The sequence below is a fragment of the Dermacentor silvarum genome, chromosome 10 (assembly GCF_013339745.2).
Source record: "Dermacentor silvarum isolate Dsil-2018 chromosome 10, BIME_Dsil_1.4, whole genome shotgun sequence".
Taxonomy (NCBI): Eukaryota; Metazoa; Arthropoda; class Arachnida; order Ixodida; family Ixodidae; genus Dermacentor; species Dermacentor silvarum.
Window position 1 is genome coordinate 60,496,189 of NC_051163.1, and position 8,233 is coordinate 60,504,421.

The window sequence follows — 8,233 nt, forward strand, 5'->3', positions numbered from 1 at the left end:
TTCAGTATGGTGTCTTGCTTCACAAATCCTAATGCATGTGGTGTCAAGGCTTTTTGATGGTGGGATGCGAAGTAACGATAGGAGTAAGAAAGTATAGCAACACTTAAAAACTCGATTTGGCCTTGTTTCATTATTTCTTCTGTCAGTCTCACACACGCAACGTACTGCTAAACCTACGACCGAGATCATCCTCGTGATTAACACGCACATGTCCAACAGAAGCAATAAATCTTCCTTTTTTTTCCGGACGCCGTAATCATGTCGACCGCTTTTCTTAATAACATAGCTTCATGCTAGGACGGAAAAAAGTTTCGCGAAAATTCACTTGAGTTCAATTTACCTCAGTTTTTTTATTTTTATTTTATATGAAAGGAATGGAACACACACTAAAAGCTACTCCACTTAATAGCTTAATGATGTGAATGTTCCCTGGACCCGACATCACAATGTATACGACACGACAATCTAACAAGCAGCGTAATAACTTGATATGCTCCCAACACGGCCTTTTTTTGTTCTCTTTATTTTTTACTTACATTGTTGAAACACACGTAATGAAAATGTAGCCGCTAATTGCAATTTTTACCTCGTCTTAAATGTGCTACTTGATATTTGATGTGTGATCTATTTCGTTTTATAGTTTTATTTCCTGTTGCTTTGTTTCCTACTTTAGCCGCCGTGGTTGCTCAGTGGCTATGGTGTTGGGCTGCTGAGCACGAGGTCGCGGGATCGAATCCCGGCCACGGCGGCCGCATTTCGATGGGGGCGAAATGCGAAAACACCCGTGTACTTAGATTTAGGTGCACGTTAAAGAACCCCAGGTGGTCCAAATTTCCGGAGTCCCCCACTACGGCGTGCCTCATAATCAGAACTGGTTTTGGCACCTAAAACCCCATAAATTCATTTGTTTCCTACTTTGACCTAAACAGTTTACATTGACGTATGCCGTCTTATGTGACATCCTCAAGCCCTTATAGCGCAATAAGTGTAAGTGCTTGCCATGAAGCAATAGAAGTTCTTTCTCTATTTCGAGCCCCTTCGCAGAATCCGTTTGGTATCTGTAACTATCTCTTTCCTACCCTTCCGCCGCTTCAACAGCCCTCCGGGGCTTAATGTTCAAGGTCAGCGTAACTCGAGGCAGTCTTTCATTGGTTAGAGGCGTTGGGGGGGGGGGGGGGGTACAGCAAGGGATGTGCCTCATCGCTTTAAGCGATCGCAAATTTTTTGTTCGCCGCTCGAAGTCTGCTATATGTGGCTGGAACAGCTTAAATCCCGCGCACATCCGAGGCATGACTCCGTGAGTGTGGCTGCAGTGTTCATACAATTGCTATCGCAATGAAAATGAACAAAGTGCTTCTGATGACTTGTTAAGAGTAAGCCTTAGCCCGGGAGCTCCTGTTTAACGACGGTGGAAGAATATGTGGTGTGTAAATATAAACATATGGCAACTTAAAAACTGCTTTTATTGTCACCGCTGCAGTGAACTTTGTGAGGTTTGTTGCATTTAAAAGGAAAATTTAAGACCTACTCGTAGTAGATGCAGCTTATTTATGTAGTAAGCGATTTCTTCCAGGCCTTGTTGAAGATTACAAAATAATAATGAACTACAATGTTTCGTCTGTATCTCAGTAATAAATAATATCACCATTCGGTAACATGCACTTGTTGAGACGTCTAAAGCGGAAAAAAATCTGGTGTAATACACACCACTCTGAGGTACTCGTATGCATTGTTTTGATGGTACGACTTCTGCAAAAACCTTTTAATGTATGGAATGTAATGTAAGGCCTGTAATGTATATGCACACAATGTGAACATTTTGTTCGAAAAATAACGCAAGCTTCACATAGGGACAGAGCAGGCAAGACAACACAAGCGCTTTGTTTTGTCTTGCCCAAGCTGCTCTATTGTAAACATTATAACATTGTAGCGAAATCCTTTGTAAACGCTGTAACAATGTAACGAAGTGGCGCCGGTGTTTACATTCAGGCGCATAAGTTCACCAGGGCGACGATGACGAAGGGAGATCAGCTCTGGCAAATGCAAGCGCGTATCGGCAGGCACGACGATGACGAAGAGTGGCATTTGGATGACTAGGTTTATTTAACTTGATAATTTAAACTTACACTACGCACGCATGAAACATATAACATATGTTTCATGCGTCCCACTGGTCCCACTGGTCGTCGGCGCCGTGCCTGACAGCCCTGGTCTCCCATGAAGTTACAACGTATAGATTTCTTTCTCCCTGCTCTCCCAAAAAGATTGCACCCCTAAAAAGGTGTGTAAAAGTGTTTTTGTGTGTTTTACATGCATTGGAATAGGAAGATCGCAGTTGGACGCGAGCTAAATTGCAGGTGTGCGCTATTGATCACTATCGTCTTGAGCCACTGGATGCATTTTTAACTAACAGCTTAAGCCATTAGACGCCTGCTCAATGGCACTTTTTTTTTTTTATTTCACACATGTGCAATCAGCCGTGAGTTCGAACGCGGCTCTCTGTACAGTCACGCGTCAGCGGCGGCTTCGAACTTGTGCTGACAAAAAAGCGTCATCTTAAAGATATTCTTGCTGCGGATCAAATTATTTTCCAGGCGGTCGTTCAGTGAAGTACTTCCAATGCTGTGCAACGGCGCGACGACTCTGAGTTCAGCCGCGGTGGATGATTCCCTGATTACCTCCCAATTCGCATATAGTATTTCGTGGTAATCATGTTCTTGATGACATAAGTTGGTTCCGCATGGCTGTCCTTCAGATACTATCTGACTTCTGCATTATGAACGTCCTTGTTCTGAGTAAATTGACGGAGTAAACTGCGGAGCCGTTTAATGGCTACGGTGCGATAAATCTTGCCGTAGTCACCTTGCAAGTATTTCCAAGACAAACTTCATACCTGTAATTGCGACGCTCAGTGGTTTCGTTGAATGGTTTTCAAAACGTGTTTGTCATGGGTGGATGGGAATACACGCACTCAAAAACGGTATATGCTAGTTTTCACTGTTTTCTGAAAAAGCTAGATCGCTCACGCATTTTGTATTTCAAGAAAGCATAGGGAATGTTAAAGGCTATATCCAGTCAGATTTTGAAGTGTTTGTGTTAATTGTCTCAATAAAAATTGCTAACCCCTTGCTATTGGCCCGTGTGGACGTGTTATATACCAAACACGTAAAAGGTTCTTCCGCTTTTTATGGAACACCTAAAACGGTCGAAATTTTCATTTTTTAGGAAAAAGGTCATCATATGTACCAAAAGTTTGAAGTGTAGGTTAATTATGCGCATTTACAGTATTTACTGAATACCCGCCTTTTTCAATTTTTCTGGGTTATACAACGCATGTAGTTGCTTTTTCCCATTCTCCTTGGTAAACTATGCTAGGCACAGTGTGTTTATTTCATTGAAGTAGAAATCATGTAATTAGTGACGAATGATACATGTTAATATGTGCAGGTTAATTTCAGCGTTTCAAGAAAATTATCTATTTAAGCGTTCCAGAGTGTCATACTGCTATTGTTTCCAAAGTTTCTCAGACTCCTACAGCAACTGCACCAGATAACAACTTCAAGTTGTTTGAAATAAGGGGGATGTTGAGTGTAATGAGTGCCGAAATATTAACGTTTTGGTCATAATTACGAGCGTTAGAAATCATTATTGAACCCTTGTTTTTATCGTTCTTTTTCTGCGTCATTTGAGGTTTGTCGTGTGTCCTTTGTGAAATAAATAAGGCAGCTTCTTTATGCCTGGCGCCCTTGACAATATATTACTCATGCAAGTGCTGTAGAGCGTTGTGTGTGTGTCTTACGAGTGGCGCATGACTACAAATGCCACCGAGATCAAACTCAGCGATAATGGATAAAACGATAAGGCAAATTTCAGTGCTAAGTTAAACGCGCGTGGATGGAATACATCCTTTGTAAAGTATTCCCTTGTCAAGCGTAAGAAAGTGCCATATGACCGCTATCAGCTATGCTGTTCAATGTCCGGGCATAACTGTAGGCTACGCATGGTTTATAATTCGTGAGAGGGGGAGTCATGCATGGTTTGTTCAATGTGTGACAAATGTTTTATGTTCCTGGCCTAACGAGAAGCAGTGTGAATGATTACGAACCTTCGATCTTATCCTATTTTCATGCAATAGACGACGTTTCTTAGCTGTCTTGTCCGGGGTCCTCAATGAATTGACCAGATACCTTGTTTATATTTGGCGAAAATAAGGTGAACGTTATGGGCAATGTTTACAAAACGTTCAAAATGTGGAGACTCATTACTACCGTTGCAGTAAAATATGCGTGCAAGCGATACAAAACTTAATAAGTGCGTTTTGCAAACAACCCATAATTTATCCCCCCCCCCCGTCCTGGGAAACTACGGACGCAACGGCGATCAAATTTAGCACAAAAAAGCCCATGGGAGGGGGGACACTGGCCAATGTTCTGGCGAAATAGAATGTGTGTGCATGAATTGCTGCCTTGTAAATATTTAGCGAGTGCTCGAAATTGTTTTATGCGGGCAAAGTTTATAACAGATCAGTCATGTACGAGCAACGTTTTCAAATATGTGAGGCAATTACAGGCAAGCGAGACCGTTACTGCAAGTGATCGAAAGCAACAGTTTCACTGGAAAGTGAGCTGGGATTTGGAAAGGTCACACAAGTCAGCTGTCTTTTTGCACTTAAACAATTACTTCACAGATGCGCGCTCTCTACTGTGTCAATCACATTACGAACACCACCGAACTGGCTTTGCAGGAATCATTAAACTAGTCTTTCACGTGTACTTGGACTGCCACCTCGGTGACCAAGCACGTAGACTGTCAGGTCGATCTCTCCTAACACCATGAAGTTAATTTGTAGCGAAATATGTTCCTTAATGAAGGTGGCTTGGCTGCCGTTGTCCAAAATATCTTTAATCTAGCACGAACCATTCGCTCCGTTTATCCAAGCTCTGAAGTTTTGCAGAAGTATAGTGTCTAGCTTTGCATTATTCCGTCTGACATAGCATGCATGGAGGCACAGCTTGTCGTGTTTGCTGATATAGTCGTTACGTGAGCCCTTTTAGCACCCATTTTGGAGTAAATCGAAAAAGTGCGCCTTTCATGACAGTGAGAGCAGCTCATCTTACGTAGATGGTTCCTCACTCGGTGTCCCTTTGTGGTTCACCTGAAGCAGCAACCAGCCGTCAAAAGAAGACGCTTTTTCTCCACGTTCTCCATCGGTGCGTCACAATACCGCGTTGAATGGGCCTTCTGACAGAAGACGCACGCCTCCGTCTTTGTAGTGGCATTGTTTCTGTGGACTGCAGCTGATGCTGTGGGCTGACTATTATTACTGCCGAAAGGATGCTGATGGCTACCATATGAGACACGTTGCTCGAATGTTGTGAATAGTAAACAATCCACCTTGATGCGAAAGTAATTGAGCAGTTCATGAAGTTCCTACTCCAAGCTTCTCTGGCGATTCGCTCTTGTCGGCTGAAGTCATGGCCGCCTGTAATTTCCCCCGTTATTCCCTCCGGAATAAACTTTTTGACCACCTAACACAGCACTGTGGCCTAGTTCAATTGTGTTACTCCGCATTTTTTGAGGTCTATGATATTCGCTTGCACAAAGTGGTAGGGGTTTTCAACGCAATAATGTTTAACGCTGTAGTAAAAGGTCAGATATTGCAGAGGTCCAAGTGTTTTTGTTCAATAATTCTCAGGCCTTCAGACCATGTTTTCAAGATGGCAATGACGTCGTCCTGGTACCTGCTGTGTATTGTCAGTATGCCTACAACACTTGTATTGTCGGAGTGACTAGCACCACGTGAGTATAGGGAACCATCCACCTGAACGGCACCCTACCACACAGTGCAAATGCCGAAGGGAGAATTTTCATGTGCTAGTAAGCTAACCAATAAATTTTCAATATTTACACGTGGTTCAGGCCAGAGGGTTCATGGAATAAGAAACCGTCCCACCTCGAGTGACACGTCACTGTTGCAATAATGGTTACACCGCGATGCAAACCTTCGTCAATGTGTAAATATACAAAGAAAATAGGCACAAGGTGAAAGACTGCGCCCGCTATTAGCGGCGTGTAGAGAGCTTCGCTTGCCGCTCTTCGACCGCTTATGCCTGTCTACTCGGTGACAGTATCTCGCTAAGGTACAGCAGCACGACAGGTACAATTGCGGTAGTGTATCATTCTAGCTTCGTGCATTGTTGTTTGGAATAGGAGGAGACGTCGCAACGCGTATTGACAACTCCATAATCCGTTACTTCTGCTGGAAACATTGCCCAAATAAACGAAGATTGCTACGAAATTCAAGTACACGGTGGCTCTTTCGCTTGGTGCTGTGTAAAGTTTCTCGTTTGTGGCGCAGAATTGAAGCGTTTCGTCGCAGCCGAAAGGGTCCTTGCTGCCGATTACCTTATTTTGATTCGTCTCATGGATTTCAGCTACAAAACTGCGGAAGTTGTTGCGCTGGTCGTACAAACCTCCGGCTTGCCTAGAGAGCCGCATCAGTCTTTTACACACAAGCGTACGTGCACCATCAATCGGCGAGATTAAGTCGGAGGCTGCCTAGCTAGGAGAGGGAAGTGAACGCCTGAGGAGGAGGGCGTCTGGAAATGGAGAAGAGGAGCGCGCGCCAGGGAAGGTACGGAGAAGTTAATGGCGGAGGAGGGGAAGTAGGAAGGAGGCGGAGTGTCGTGGAGGCGGATTGTAGGGGGAGGCGCACTGGGTTCACCTCCGCTGGCAGTTGCTACGGGCACTGCATGCGCTAAGGAAGTACTCGGTTGGTATGGCGATCGAGAGACCGAGCGCCGAGTGGCAGGCTAAGCGCGAGTCGACGGACCCTGAAGTCGTCGGCAAGCGCTGAGCGCGAGCTCAACAAGACCTGCAAAAGGCGTGACAGAGGCGTGGAAGAAGGCCCCCTAAGAACGTGCGGGGCGGCTTGCGACAATGCGGGTCTGTCAGGGAAGACGGCATAGCTTATAAATTCCGGAACAGCATTCATACGTTGCCGCGTGATCCACGTTGACGAAGTGAAACGTGGCTTTGAGTTTTAAAAACAAAAAGCCTTTCAAGTGAGCGAGATGTTAAAAAGGGGAAGTGTTTGTACGTAGCGGGTCTTCGAAAAATGTAAAAACTTGTTCGCAGCGTTGCTCCACCGCTACAGGTGGAGTCACATCACAGTACCTAACTGTGATGCGACTCGTGTAGCAGCCTATCATATAGCACCCCACAAAATATAGGCAGTAACGTCTGTCATGCTTTTAGGAGGTAAATACGGATATTGTGCTCTGATAGAACGAGACTAAACGCTTTAAGTTACCTGGTCACTGTTTCTTGGCATAAAAACAAATTAGAGTTCCATTTGTGAGTCGGGTTGCACCTTTCTCTCTAGAGTTAACTGATCGGTGTGATAAGGTAGACTGCGTACGAAGCTCAAAGCCCGGTCAAACATGAGAAGTAAATAATAACCAATCGGGACCAAGTTGCGTTTCTTCCAATAGCTTTCCGAAATTTAGCGACTGTTTTCTTTGGAGCGCTGTCATTTGTATGAGTGTAAATACATGACTCGGAAACGAATAGAAGCAGTTGTAATTGAATTTGACTGTGCGCACAGTAACCTAATTGACTCGCCCAGCTGTCCCTACTGGTCCGCACAGTGTTAGAAAACAAGCTAGGACTGCTGTGGCCAGGCCGAATGCTCCAAATATGGAACAAGCGTTGTTTACAGTTGCTTCTAAATTTTTGCAAGCAAACAAAGTGACAACCCACCGCGCCGAATGAGAAAAGAGCATCTTCTGCTTGCACCGCTAAACTAATGCATGCTATCAAAACGATATGTACTCTCGCGGCGTAACATGTGTCACGATCAACTTCGACCTTCCGAACTAGTTATCGTTCCTCCTACCAGTGCCTGCGGACAAAACTACATTAGCGAGAATGTTTCTGCTGCTGATGCAGGGGGCAGAAAACTAGACTAAACTAAACTAACCAAACCAAATAAAGCTTAAGCGTATACATCACTAATTTGTTAAAGCACCTGCCCTAACAAAAGAACACTCCGCAGTTTGAAACGCCACGAACATAATTAAAATATTAAAAAAATCAATGGCCTACTCGCTCGGAATACAGAAGTCGTCCTACCCGCCGTGGTTGCACAGTCAGCTAAGGCGTTGCGCTGCTGAGCACGAGATCGCGGGATCGAATCCTGGCCGCGGCGGTCGCATTTCGATGGAGGCTAAAT